The sequence below is a fragment of the Stegodyphus dumicola genome, chromosome X2 (genome assembly GCF_044657685.1).
Source record: "Stegodyphus dumicola isolate Sdum_Otavi_A_Nest chromosome X2, ASM4465768v1".
NCBI classification, from domain to species: domain Eukaryota; kingdom Metazoa; phylum Arthropoda; class Arachnida; order Araneae; family Eresidae; genus Stegodyphus; species Stegodyphus dumicola.
Window position 1 is genome coordinate 44,754,432 of NC_140781.1, and position 15,982 is coordinate 44,770,413.

Consider the following 15,982-nt stretch of genomic DNA (forward strand, 5'->3'; position numbering starts at 1 on the left):
TGTACTGAATTACAAAGAAAGTTAAGGAATATGCAGATGAATATAATGTTAAGCTTAATAATAGATATTTCAAACGATAGGCAATAGAAAAAGTTTTTAATTGTCGAATCAACTTTCTTCATTTTTTTAACTTTTATAAAAGAAACACTCATTACAATAAACATATTTCAATATTCATAACTAACAGCGCATGTCCACAACACAGGTCTGCGTAACAGTGACCAAAAGAATCGCCAAAACAGCGATAAAACTATTCCTCCTACTGCCGCCCTTCGAGGGAAAACGCCCTCTTCCATGCTCCCGACCAAAACAAACGTTAGCCGCTAGCGATCTCGGCCATCATCTTGGTGAGTGTTGTTTATGTCTCATAGCTCAACTTGCTTGTATTTCACAAATCGCTAGTTAGCCTTATTCTTATACATATATGTCTATTAATTCAGAACAACGTATAAATGTTTTAAAAAATGAAGCAGCCTAAACCCTTTTGCTTTTTCCGTTAGAAATCATTTTGGTGAATATTATCAAATCAAGACAGTTGAATGCTGCGAATATGCTTGATTTCAATGATGCTATCCAAAGCTGATTCAGCAGAATGAAACTGAATATGCATTTTTCTTTCCGTTGAGGTATAAATTTACAGAAAGCATAGCCTTTTAATTGCCCCGAAATTTATACAATTAAAAAGTCAATTACTTGATTTGATAGAGAAGAAAAGGAGAGCAGAGATTTTTTCCCTTGCTCTCAAATGCATCTTTTTTTTTTTTTTCCTTTTTAATTTAATTTAAAAGAACCACCAGCAGTCATTTAAATCATAGATTACTTCAAAAATCGTCTAAAATGTGTCATGTCATAATTTTGATATGATTTTCAAAGCAAAATAGATCTGCTGTTAATGTGAAACATTAAGCACTGAAAAAGAATTGATTTTAATTAAATTTGAAGAAAGTAAAATAAAATAAATCAGTGTACATACTACAATGCAGATGTAATTTTTATTATTAACTTAAGTCATTTTTACTGGTATGCCTAAAAATGTAACACAAAAACTCGCGCTTTTGGGAAGCCAAATTAATTTTCATTTTAAATATTTCTATCATTGCCAGCATCTGTTGGAAACCCGTCTTAAAAGATTTCTGTGCTTATTGCCGTTTAAGCAGTATCAAACACGAAACTTTTATAGATTTTTTAAATTTTAATATCTGCTCCAGATATTAAAAAAAGGAATTAATCAGATATTAAAAATGGATCTCAGGAATTAGGATAAGAAGCTCGTCAAGAAACAGAAGTGCTGTCCTAATCCTTTGAAATACTGTAAAATGGCATATTAATGAAAACCACGTCAGCATCAGTGTGTGTTAAAGCATCTTATGATGTATGCATATTTTTAACGTAACAAAATAAAGTATCGCATGTTTATGACGTCACTGAATTTAATATACTCTATCAAAAGACTATTTTAAAAAATTCTGTTTATAATACCAAAAGAGGAAAATTATCCGAATATTTAGTGGCGATAGTTTAATTTTATATAGAATGAGTAAAGTAGTTATTAGTAATTCATATTCAACTGATATTAATTGAACCCATTCACTGAAACTACAAATATAAATCGAATCCCAAGAATACCAAGAATTTCATGAGCTACATGAAAACCCTTATTCCATATATATTACTTATTTCCATAAATATTGTAACGACAAAATGTTGATGGCTAATCATACAGGATCAGAACTGTTGATGGCTAATCATACAGGTTCAGAACTGTTGATAGCCATTATATAGTTGAAATGCTTCAAAAGATTCTCTCGCTGTCTCTTTATAAATATTAATTTTCATCTTAAATATTTCTAAATATCTTTCATCTTAAATATTCTTAAATATTTCTTAAATCTTTCATCTTAAAAATTTCGTGTGTGTGTACGTATGTAAGTATGTGTTATATAAAAATGACACAATGAATAAATTCACAATCAGTTTGGAACAACAAAGTTAAATACTGCAGAGTAAAAAGAAATTTTAAAAAATTTCAAATTCAAATAAATTTCACTGTAAAACGAAGTATTACACCTCTCATAGCATCTCGTTCTTAGACTTAACAAAATGATTTCTTTTAGAAAATTAATATAAAATTTTTCACTGTTATCAATTAGATGCTAATCAAATGGCAATATTTTTCTCTGAATTAATTTTCTATTGCTAAAATCTTTTTCTAATAAAACTTTTATGTTTATTTACCACTGATCTAATCTGTTATGTTTTTCAGGTTTTATTTAAAATGTGAGCATATTTATGTTGGAAAGCTAAATTAATCTTGCGGTTTTATAATTGTAGCCTATGCTTAATTTTGCTATCGCTTATGGTTAACTAAAAAAATTCACAAATATTTTATATAAATCTGGTGAGTAATTACAATTGGCTCATGGCTTCTGTCGTGATAATAAATATTTTTCATAAATATTGGGAAATGAATTCTATTTACGTTACGTGCTAGCTAAAAATAAATCACAAGTACCAGTCACTTGTGCAAGTCGGTGCCATCGGAGAAAGAATGTTTGGTGAAACCAAAGGCATCAGCGGTTTTATTTTCTCTCATTTACTGGCAATTGCGAAACACATAACGCACGGAGCTCAGCTCGAAAGGGGAAATCATTTTTTGAAAATGCTTCGTTTAGGGGCTGCAGGCGAATCACTTAAATATTAAATTGTTATTAAATTTCAATGAATATGTTAATTACAATTTTAAAATTCGGGAATTCAAGTGCAGCTATTTAATGACAATAAATGTAATTATTGAGAGAATGAATATTACCTGATATAAACATGAAATTAGTTGTGGTTTTTGTTTCTTAATGTCAAAGCATTCCTGCTGTATTTTAACATTTTTGTTCCTTTTCAGGAATTTAACCCAATTTTTAAAAATTATCCGGAAATAATTGTATTAAATTGATTTAATTTTTATTAATTTCTGTTTAGAAATTTAATTTGGGGCCCTACAACCATCAAAATGGATTTTTTATTTAGGGTACGGAGAATTGGTATCGTTTTTGGACTTCGTAGTGGTATAGGGTTGTTTGTTTTAAGCAGAATCTTAGCACATATTTTTAGCACTTTAGAGCATGTGCCACCATAAATCAATCGCTTCAGCAATATTTTATACAGTAGATTCTTGTTTTTTTGCCATGGAGAAGAAACTATCTACTAACAATACGAGACTTTTAAAAGTTTTTCTGTTATAATTAATTATGTTTCAGTTTTTGAAAAGGAAATGATAAAAACTTCTTTTACATACTGTTTTAGTATAACGATTAAAATGTACCGGTGCAACACACTTAAGATCCATTTTCGACTTCAGGGAAAGGACACAGTTTGTTTTCAAAATTTCCTAACGTTCTCAGGTTCTTTATGACTTCATCATAGCAATGCTATTGTTTCCTTTCTTCACTCCTTAGTGTTTTTAACAGATTATTACACGAAATATTTTTACAGAATTTTGTGGCATCAAAGGGGGCTTTAAATAGTGTCTCTATTCATTTTCGCATCAATTTCTTGCAATTATCCTCCCTTAAATACGAAAATATAGGACTCATCAGTGACCTCATGGATAAGACTTACAGTGCTCTGGCACTTCGCTCGAGATTTGGTTTCGTACAAAAACAAATGGAAAGTCAGGGGAGATATGTAATAAAACTCCTGCTTAACCGAAACCGTCTAGAATTTACGAGGGCTATCCAGAAAGTAGATTACGTTTTGGAATAAAAAAATAAACAAAGTATAGGAAACAAATTTTATTATATACAGATGAAAGCCACACTCAAATACTACTTTTCTACATAGTCACCATACAAATTAAGGCATTTATCGTAGCGATGTACGAGCTTGGAAATTCCTTCGTCGAAAAATTCGGCCGCCTGCGCCTTCAACCACTTCGTTACCTCTTCTTGCAGCTGTGCGTCGTCATCAAAACGCTGCATAGCCAGCCACTTCTTCATTGCTGGGAATAGGTGGAAGTCGCTCGGTGCCAGGTCGGGACTGTACGGCGGATGAGGAAACAACTCCCACTTAAAAGATTCAAGAACTTTACGAGTGACATTTGCCGTGTGGGGCCGGGCGTTGTCGTGAATCAACAAGATCTTAGAGCTCAACATTCCTCTGCGCTTGTTTTGAATTGCTCTTCTGAGTTTTTGGAGAGTTTGGCAATACCTTTGAGAGTTTATTGTAGTGCCTCTTTCCAGGAAGTCCACCAAAATTACACCTTTTCTGTCCCAAAAAACAGTCGCCATCATCTTCCTTGCCGACATTGTTTGCATGCATTTCTTGGGTTTTTGGGGAGAACTTGTGTGCCCCCACTGCATTGATTGCAATTTCGTTTCACGGTTCACATGTTTCACCCATGTTTCGTCACCAGTAACGATGCGATCGAGTAAAGAGTCACCATCCTTATGGTAAGCTTCCAAAAAGTTCAACGCTGCAGCCATTCGCTGATTTTTGTGGTCCTCTGTCAAGATTTTTGGAATCCATCTTGCACAAAACTTGTGGTAACCAAGCTTTTCGCTGATGATTTCGTGCAACAAACTTCGCGAAATTTGTGGAAAACTCAAAGAAAGTTCCGTTATTGTGAAATTTCGATTTTCACGGACTTTAGCATCGACTTTTTCGAGAAGTTCGGCGGTCACTATGCTGGGTCTCCCACTTCGATCTTCGTCGTGAACATTGGTTCGGCCATTTTGAAATCTTATGACCCACTGACGCACTCCACCTTCAGTGATAATGTTGTCCCCATACACTTCACGAAGCTGCCGATAGATTTCTATCGGTTTACAGTTTTTTGCAGTCAGAAACCTTATTACTGAGCGCACCTCGCAGCTCGCGGGATTTTCAATTAACGCAGACATTTCAAACCGTCACAGTATCTGAACGGAGCACAGCACGAACCTCTCACTAGCACGGCTAGATGCAGACTGAGCTGCGCAACGCTCTGACCCCAAGATGGCCGCGCTAGCCCCGCCCCTAGCGGACACAGACGGAAACGTAATCTACTTCCTGGATGGCCCTCGTAAAAAAAAATGTATTGGACCAATAAGTGAAATACCCATTCATCTGTAAGTTCCCCTATCCGAAACAGCTCTCTATAAAGTTTCATTCTTTAGTGTCAAATACGTATTTTATAACATTAACAAGCTACCTCAGTAATATTATTTTCGAAACCAAAAGCCTATGGAAACGAATATGACTTTAAAGAATACTTATTATTAAATGATATCAATTATAATTTGCTTTCTGCTAAATGATTTTCCAGAAAGTAAATAAACCTCTAAAAACATAATTATCAAAGATTTCATCAAATTACAAAAACAAATTCTGGTTTCAAAACAAATTCAAAAAAATATTTGTCATTCGATGATTCTGTGTTCTTAATGTACAAGAAAAGGGTTTCTGAAAGTGTAAACTTATATTTATGAGCAGAGTATTATAATTCAAATTTTTTGAATAACTGTAATTGATTAACTGTAATTGTTTTTGAATAACTGTAATTGTTTTTTGAATAACTGTAACTGCAGGTAAGTTACATTGCTATTAATTTTTATCATGCTTTTTTTCCGATTTCGAGTATGGAACAGTATATTAAATGTGCTGATTTCAATAAAAAGAATTCTGTGAAATATGTCATTTTAGTGTAAATGTTTGGGTAATTATATTTATATAAATGCTTATTATTTCCTTTATTTTAATTTATGGAAATTAAGAGTTTAAAACAAAGTGCTTAGTTTTATTGAATGGAAAATGATTTCATAAGCAGCATTATTTTAGAAAATAATATATAAGGAAAAAAGTCTCTTTCATTTTTTTTAATGAACCTGAATATATATTCCCTGAAAGGACTGTACACCCGTTAGTTGCCGTTAATATATTTTTAGCCAGTTAATTTCTTTGTCATGTCGTTAGATTAGAGTACCTTTATGAATATTCTAACATTTGTTCACAAGTGAATTCTAAAGTTCGGTTTTGAACTCTCTTCTTTTCAAATACTTTTTATACTAAAGTTTTATGTTAATTAACCAGTTATTCTAATTCGAATCTTTACTTTAGCTTTTTCCTTTCGTAGTCTTCACTAGATTAGTTACTGTGTTATTATTCAAATTAGTTATTGTATATTAAAGCCAAGGGTGTGAATGTTTGGAGTCAGAGGTTCTGGCAGATTCCTCTTACAGTCAGTTATTAATTCTCAGCTCTTTTATAATATTTATTTCCGGCTTTAGCATCGCGCCGCTAATTATCTTGAGTCAGCTTACGTAATCTGTAGGATGTGTAGTCTTAGAATATGTTAATTACATTTTGAATCTGATTTTATCTTATGTTAATTTAAATACCCGCAAGTAGAGGAGGTTCGTCTATCACACAAGCAGTGCCTTTCTGTTCATTTAAGAGTTAAAATATAAAAGATTATTTTAACCTTCTTAAGACTTATCATTGCTTCAAACTGCAGCGGTAAGTCGATTCCAGTCTAGTACCGTGTGCAGGACATTAACAAAAGATTATCCACAGCTAAACAGATTTTCGACTACTGTTATATGTGCGTACTTTTCGAGATATTACAAGAGTTTTAAATTTAATTTCACAACAGCAGTTTTAAATTATTTCGATGCCAAAAGCATTCTGTTTGCAATTTTATACTCATTAAGTAAAAAATATTAATTTAATAATGATAAATTTAATTTAATAATTAAATTAATAAATAATAAGAATCATATCTAGTGCTTATCTTTACCTTGCACATTATGTCTTGAAGCAATATTGGATTACAAATTATAGTAATTTTTACAATATTTCTTTCCTTCAATAATGATTAAAGTATTAGTGTTAAGAAAATTGTTCTTAAACCAATCTAACATTGAGATCCAATCCAAAAAGATGTTAATCCAAAGAGAAGTTAGATTATAATAAAACAGATAAAGCTATTATTCTAACAAGCTATGATATAAATATAATGTTCTTATTATTGGTGATATCGTATGAAACTTATGAAAAATTTTATGAATAATCATCAGTGAGCATATCGCTACTATTAAGACTTGGGCAGCACACGACAGTATCCAACTTTGTCCAGTTGAGATTCAGAAAAAACTGGGGATAAAATTCGAGGATTCTCTGTTTCCCTGCCATTGAGCTCACGACAGGGTCATCAGACTGACGGATTTAAGTGTTCTCCGTCCCGTCAGAGCATCACATTCGCAGGATTGTTTGCCTTATCCAGGATTTGAAGCCTTCTTTATCCGCGTAATAGTCATACTTCTCTATTTTCTTAATTTATTTTTCTAATGTCTTCACTCTCCCCAGTGATATGATATTATAATTTAAATAAAATGCATTAAATGTGCTCTTGCCTTATATCTAGATAGAAAGAGCCATGGCTAAAGTGTGCTTTAATATAATCCGTCTTGAAGAGACAGACAAAAGCAAATTGCAGGAAATCTAAAGCAAGCTTAAGGGTGAGGCAGAGCTTAACCAGAGGCACAATCTGTATGCATTTTTAGTGACCAGGAGCAAGATTTTTTACTTCTGATAGTAAACATGTTATTTATGTGCCGTTTTACACTCTTGTATCATTTTAATCTATCTATAATATTCATATACTCAAATGTAACTTTAGCATGCATTTAAAATGTTAGCAATGCGAATACTTTAAAAAGATATTTCTGTATTTGTATATTTTAGTTTTTTTAACACAGTTGGTATCAAACAAACACAGTTTAACACAGTTGGTATCAAACAAAACAACGTATTTCAATGAAGAAATTACAAAACTTAATCATATGAAATTTCTAAACTAAAATCGATGTATCTGATTTTTTTTAATCGGTTTGTTGAATTATGGAGCAGAAGAGAGACAGAACTGAAAATTTAATTAAGAAACACGAGAAATTTGTAGGAATAATTGAAAATTTGTTATGGCCCACTAGCGGCCGAGCGGGAAGATCGGTTAACACTAGAGTCTCGACCCGCACTCAAATCTCGCGGACGAGCCGGCTGCATGGGAGCATTCTTCATTTCCTCCATATGCAACATGAGTCAGTTTTTTTTTTTTTTTTTTTAAGATCATTCAAGGAAGTATCGCTCTCCATAGGCATTATCTGGATATCTAGTGTGGCTGGACAAGACCCACATTGCCAATGGTGTCCACCACACTTCTCCATATCCATATCCCCATAGGCACATAATCCCTCGAATTGTTTTACCTCAGTCAGTTACAGGCACAAACATCGCGGGCGAAAGTGTTGCGGAGAAAACATTGCGAAGGAAAAATATCGTTGCACAAAACATCATGAGAGAAAAAATATAAGGAAAAACATCACAGTTCTGAAACATCATAGTATAAGACATCTTTGTAGAAAATAAAGTGTTTCCAAATTCCAGTTTTAACCTTGCCGTAGAAGAACCTACAAATCATCGCAAGATAGTAACATCGCAAACATGTGTTTGCAGACTTTAAAAGATTTAAATGCATGTTCGAATAATGATTTGTGAATAAGAAAGAAGGAAGCATAGTTTGCCTCTATGTTTCATATATCTGAATTAACTAATAAATTTTTACTGGAAATACAGGAAGGAAACTTAAGCATTCAAAAACTGAAAATGAGTAGTTAAGTAATGCTACATATAACAGTTAACAGAATTTTAAACTATTAAAAACCGTTATTTAATTAAACTCTTTTATAAAGTTGGATTACTGATGCGAGCGTGCATTTAAAACTTCTTCTGAAAGCACATCTGTGGTGTTATCATCATGCGATGATTGATAGTTCGATTGTTTTTTACCATGATATTTTCTATGACGATGTTTTAAAAGTCTGAGGTTTTTGAACCACTTTATTTTCTATGGCGATATTTTATACCACGGATGTAACAGAACTGCGGGTTGTGTGCTCCTTTCTTTCTTCTCTTCTGCGATGTGCTATACGACGATATTTTCCCCTCGCTTTGTTTTGTCCCCGACGTTTTCGTCCGCGATGTTTCTGGCGAAGACATTTTCAATCAATCAATTGAAAATACTATTTTCTGCAACAAATTTGTATCAGCCAAGTTTATCAATGGTTTAATTCTTCGATAGGTAACTTATAAATTATCATGAAATTACGTTATACAGTCTCAACAGTGAAAAAAACTTCTTGAGTGCTATTTATTCTTGAGCTATATGTTTTTCCACTGCATTGAAATTTCTAAGCTGGCAGCCTAATTGTTTTGTCTTTCGCGTATAACGAATTTTGAGGTTTAAGAAAAATGTGATAGTTTAAGAAATGAAAGAACGGTAGCTAAAACCTTTTACATAGACTGCCTTTTTCTATTCATTTAATCACTCTCATATAAGTCATAGCTATTTCTGAAGCTACTACACTGCAGAAAATTTTAAAATAATCTACGTTAGACAATAGGTATAAAATAATTGTTTATAGCGAGGAGAAAAGAGAATTCATTGATAGATAGGAGAAATGTAAAACTTTTTTATGCAACTACCTAAATGAACATCTGCCACACGCTGAATTACTTATACTATTGTTAGTGCTTTGATATTTTGCAACTGGATATCAAGATCACCTGTCATCACACCCCATGATTATTTTCTACAGAGACTTGTCAAGGACACTTTTGTATGCGCCACTCTTACCTCATGATCTGCAAAAACAACCACAGCATATTCGGATAAGTCATCGAAAATCTCGACATAGAATTACTGCACTGTATATAGCAAGAACTCGAGTAGAATCTGAATGCCTACAATGAAAATTTGCAAATCTTTATAATGTAAGTGAACTTTTGATATTTCTCCTGTCCATAATTATCTTAGGCTTATTTGTAAGACGAAGTTATATATGAGTTTTGTTTTATTTAATCAAATATGAATTATTTCAGATACGATTTCGGTAAAATATGTAAATTATCATATTTTGTATCTTACCAATATGAGTCATGGTATATTATCACCCATTTTACATGTCTTGCCACATGTCTACATTCATGTCTTTTCTTGATATGTAACGGGAAGATCGGCCAATTTCTCTGTCGCAGTCCTCTACGAAGACATCCGTCCTACTAATTAAGGCAAACCTAAGCCGTCATCGAAAGGGAAAAAAACTTGTATTACCCGATTTATTTTTTCCATATATTTCAAATGTAATTTTTTATAATTAATACAAAATTTTTATTGAATATCACTTGATTTTAATAATCGTTTTATACACTATTTATTAAGCCGCCCAACCAGGATAGTGGTTAGTGACTCTGACTACCGTACCGAAGAGCCTGGGCTCGAATCCCCGAGAAGGCACGGATGTTTGTAAATGTATAGTGTCTGTGCAACATGAGGGCACTTAAAATATGGGACGAGCCGAAAGTCCTCTCGAGAAGTTGGTGGTAACGGAATAGGGGTGGGAGACCCTCGGATCCGTTCCCCCTGTATGCTCTCCTTCAAAACTGGGGACAGAACTGAAAGAAGTCGTACTGTTCCCTGTATGGTGACCAAGTCCCTTGCCAACGACAGGCGCAGTCTTGACTCCTTCCCACGATGGATTTCGTAGGCTTGCTGTGATTTCAGGGAAGCTAAATTAGACATAACAACTATTAATTGTTAACATTTATCTGTGTAATATATTAAGAAATGAATACGTTACAGGATCAGTAGGTTTTTTCGAAGTAGAAAAGGCCAAAAATGTGCAGTGCCTTAGGACTCCGGACCTTCCGACAGCCAGCCAAAAGTGCTTCCAGATGCAACACGAAGGCTCACAGTAAGAGGTGAAAAAATACTTTACATTCTCACCCACTTAAATGGCGACTGGGGAGTGGAGAACCAGTCGTAAATGCTGGTGGTAACGAATTATCGTCCATCACATTTTAATTCGCACGCCGCTTGTAGAGACATCTAAGAATTTTTGTAGCTGGAAACCTAATAAAGCTGTGATTCCCTAATCGGAATTCGAGCTCTGGACCTCCCGATTGCTAGTCCAACACGCTTTCAATTACACTGCGAAGGCACACGACAAGGAGATAGAAAATACCTTATAACTTATGAAAAAGTATTTTTGATAATTTTACTACTTAAACATCAAAGAAATAAAGGAATATTTTTATTCAATATTATAACTGAAAATTATTATCAAATTGTTACAGTTAAGAAATATATTATAAAATACTAAGCTGTTTCATTTACACAAAATTCATTGTTTTCATTGCATTCTCTACAATAATTACATAAATTTTAATTTCTATATATTATATTTATAGTATTAATTTAATTTTCTTCCCAAAACCTAAATATATTTATTTAAACTAAATTGCTGCCTATTTTTGAGCATATTGCCTATAATGATACTAAAATATTTTGATATTTTTCACAGTTTAATGATGGATGATTATACTGATACAATGAAAAAATATGAGTAGAAGAAAGTTTTAATCTAAGTAGTAAGGAAAGACATAAAATTACAATCTGGTGCAACTCTCGCTGCCTTTGCATATCTGCAACTTCTGCCACTAGTCGCTGATTTACCGATAAACATCACGGTTACTTTCTGCTTATTAAAGTCGGTACTTTTACAACTTTGCTCCATCGGAAGGTTTCGAGAAATATTGATTTTGGACGTCAGTTAGCACTTTGGTGTTGAGGAGCCGATATAACTGAAACAAGAAATTACGGAATGTTCAGCCGCCTGATTCACTTGGCCACTGATGGTCCAAAATTATCTATTTTTAAATCGTAGATATTACAATAAAGTGTACTTAGTATTCTTTCCAGCGCTCTGCTTAACGGCTTTATGTGGGGAGGGCATGTAATAGATAATTTATTTGTTAAATTTGCGCACAATTTATTTGGGTTATAATAATGTGCTAATATTCCCTTCACAAAATCAAGTAACAGCAAGTAGACCTGGAGTGCTTTGCTATGATAGGCAACCGAATTTAAAATGTAATAAATTAAAATTTCGTATAATTTGTTTAGTATCTCACTTTCAATAAATCAGTCTCTTAGAACTGTCAAAAAATTGTACGAAAACTTATCATTTCTTTCAAAAAGAAGTTACAAGGAGCTTTAGTAAGTTTACTCCATCACAGTGTTAAATTTACTGCCAGATTTGGCCTTCATATTCTTATTTTGTGGCAAAATTTTAGAGTCTTATTAACGATTTTATGCTGTAATTAATGTTGTCATTGCTATGTAGGGTTGCTATTGATCTTAAAGCTTAAATTAAATCCTGCTGACCCTACTGGACAAGTTAGCGAGTTATCGCTAGGTCCGAAATATGACAAAATCTTGAACTCAAAACATAAAATGCCCATCTTGTGTTAAAGACATAACACCACTAGTGGCAATGTAAATTAAGCAATAACAGTCAATTAAATTCAAACGCTGACAGTCTAAGACTATGCAATCAATGAAATAAGTCTTAAACTGGCTCAATTGTTTTACCGGCGCGTAAGCTTATTATCGGCTATCCAGAGAATGCAAAAGCCGGAATGATCACTTTAGCAGAGCTGGCGAAATTCTAACCTCTCTCTGTCTACGATTCAAAACCCTCAGCTTAAATACCCTAAAAGCTAATTTGCATTCTGGTGAGAAGTACGAAAAGAAGAAGTTATAGTGCAGATCAAAATCATAATAACTGCTTAATTAAAATAAGAACCTTACAGCCATTATTCTATAATTTTATTATGCCTAACCGACATCATGTTGCAACTGTGTTTTCCATGTTCGCTTTCATAGACTTGGTGTTGCTTACATCATATTAAAAATAGGATGAGTGTTTTATATTAGGACTTTATTTGACCACTCCTCTCTCCCTCAAAGGATTGCCTGCAAAGAAGGTTCATTTACTGGGCGGTAGGTTTTAGAAAATTAAACCAAATTTTAGGAAAGGAAGCAATGTCAATAATAAAATAACTATCAATAATGAAGCTTGCTTTGAATCTCCATAAGACAGCTTAATCATTAACGCTAGTTTCTTTTCTAAAACTTGAAGTTTTCTTTGGCTTTCGATAAAACATGCACTTCATTTCAACTTCAATTTAAAATCCATCTGTTTTCCATAAATTGATTCCTTGTTCTCTACATGTAGCATTCACTCAAATATTTGCTTAAGTTAATAATTTACTTCATATAACAAACAGGTTTTTCAGAAAATCATTATAATTTCACCTTGACAAATTAACGAACAATGGGGATATAAACTAATTAGTCGTGGAGAAGAATCATTCTACAATCCAATTATTCGCCACGGTAAATTAATCTGAATAAAATTACACGAACTTAATTCGTTGTCTGAATTTTGGGCAGACCTTAATTTCACCGAAACGTCAAGAAAATGTGTGGTAAGCCAGTTAAGTTGCTTAAATTTAATAATTTTTCTGAATGCGAAGAGTGAAATTCCTCGGTTTCATACAAAAAATTTAATAATTGTTCACATTTTATATACATATAAAATGCCTAATTCTTCTGTGAATACAGATATGTATATATATATATATATATATAAAGATATTTTTTTTACATTGACTGTAATTATTTCTTTTCAAATTATATTTCAGAGCATCAGAGATTTTGTAAAGGAAAATTCGGAGCAGCTTAGGCTACAATTCGTTTTCATTACAACTGAGATTAAATTACTTTTTATTAATTAACTTATTTCTTATGCTTATATTTTGTTTTTGGATAGTGCGTAGAAAATTAAATTTCTGCTTATCGCTCTTCCTCCAGTTACACTGTAGAGTCATTAGGTTATTTTTGAAGAGACATGAAAAAATGTGCAATGCCCTAGCCGGGACCTCTCGAATACGCGTGAAGTATGCTTCAATTACACCACAAAGACATGCCGAAAGGCAGGAGAAAATACTTTATATATCATTGAGACGTTGGACTGTAGCTTCGCTCCTTTGTGTCTCTCACCGTATTCTAACGTTGTTAGATTTAGGAGCTCAAAATAATCCTGCAGTTGGGGTATTAGTCGCGGAACTACTACTTGAATAATTTCTTCATCCGGCCTCTTGCCGTACAACAAAGTAAAAATTTGGACTTGCTTTAGAATGAAGGTCCGTCAAATCCTCGACTTTATACTGGAACTTACTGAATAGCTTCGACTGGAGCTTGGCAATATCTTTGACAATGGGGAATGCATTTTCAAGTTTTTGAAGTTGTAGCTCTCGCTGTCAGGCTCACCCAACAAGAATTTGGCAGTGCACTTATTACCACGTAGAAACTTGGCGTCTAAGAGCGGACGTGGCAATGATAAATTTTTGTGCCTCTGGCATTGGATGCAACAGAAAATGCGAATTCATCTGATCAATAAAATTCAAGACTAAGGTCTGGCCTCCAAAATTTGCTGCTGGCTTCATAGCAGCCTTTAGGGGGTCAAAACAAATTCAAATCCCTCCATGGGATTAACTGTGGTCGACGAGACTTGCGGCGTTGAGGTAATCACACTAAATTGGGAAGTTTCCTGCGACATAATTCTTATTGTTCGGGCGCAACTTATACAATCATTAGGTTTTTTTTTTCTGCTGGAGACTCGTGAATAGTGTACAGTGCCTTCGCCGGGACTCGAACCTTGGAGCTCTCGAATACGCGTCAAGTATGCTTCCAATTACAACATGAAGGCATGCAGAAAGGCTGGGAGAAAATAACTTATAATACATATTTAAGCCTTTAACTCTAGTGGGCAAGAATATGAAGAACAATAAGGATTAATTACCGATTTTTGTAAGATATCCTTAAAGAAAAGAATCTGACATCACAATTAGATACGCATGAAGATAAAAAAAAATTTGTAAACATAAGCAGTCCAGTCAAGGAAGGGTTAGCCAAAGAAAAAAGTATAGTTTTTCCATCATCGGTTCTACAGAGTGTACCGTAAATGTTGCGACAAACTTCTAGAGAAGGTAGGGCACATCATAAGGATTAAGAATTGCATAGGAATACTGGAAATATCAGTGGTATACCCGGAAATGTCAGTGGTAAGTGGTAGTAGAGGTAGAAGATGGGAAAGGAAACAAGAGAATGATTAATTTTAAACATTTATTGGACATAAATACAATGGTGTTTCAACAGCTTGAATGTTACAACCGGGTGCTCGAAGTTTGCACCATGACACGCCAAACATGCTTGACACCAACGGACGATTGATTGCCGAACATACCGGGAGTTTCTTTGATGGTAGCAGCTGTGCAGGCGAAGTTTGCCACGAGATCCATTTCAGACACAACAGGATCGTGATACACGACACTAATGGCTTCTCACAAACAGAAATCAAGGCTCGATAAATCCGATGAGTGTAGGGGTCATAGAACTAGTCCACCACGCCCAATCCATTGATGCGGGAATGAGCTGTTCAAATGGCTACGAACATCCAATCCAAAATGAGTCCACTTCTTTAATGACCCTTAGTTGCACAAATTTTGATGCAGACATGCAAAAAAACTGTGGTGTTTGATGTCTGTCGGGGAAGCGTTCTCAATAAATGCGTGCAGCGGCTCATCCATTACCTTCAACTATTCCATACAATAAATGCATGTCTACAAGCTCTCCGTTCGTATAGCGTTCCATGCTCTTCGTATGGTGGCTACCGCTCGAATGATGCAATCCTCATTTTCCACTAGCATTCTCCTGTAGAGCACCCCTTGGCGGCGTTCATTGACGTTTCTGGGCGTGGATTCCTATGCGATTCTAAATCCTTATGATGTGCCCTACTTCCCCTAGAAGTTTGTCGCAACGTTTAAGGTACACCTCGTATATATTTTGGGGGGCTCTGAATCCAAATTTTAGGTTTGCCACCTCGCCAGAAGCCGGCTTCACAACGAAAATGCTCTTTAAAGAAATATTTTGTCACTTTTTCAGTTTTTCACTTATAACTCGAAAACTAAATATTTTTCGAACGTGACTATTTAGTACAAAATTAAAGTTAATCAAATTTCCCATAAAATGCTTACATTAATGTTCGGACAA

The 15,982-nt window shown here is 34.1% G+C and overlaps 1 protein-coding gene across 2 annotated transcripts in view; it reads left to right on the top strand.

Annotated features, from left to right (window-relative positions):
- Positions 1–211: 211 nt before the first annotated feature.
- LOC118180534 (beta-1,3-galactosyltransferase 5-like) overlaps positions 212–15,982 on the top strand; it is a 52,280-nt gene continuing 36,509 nt past the window's right edge. Inside the window, exons 1-2 of one of the 2 annotated variants that reach the window (XM_035349613.2) lie at positions 245–347; positions 9,624–9,798. The gene's annotated coding sequence lies outside the window, so the exon portion shown is untranslated. Of the gene's footprint in view, positions 348–9,623; positions 9,799–15,982 lie in introns of both variants that reach the window. The other variant, XM_035349618.2, reaches the window with a different exon arrangement.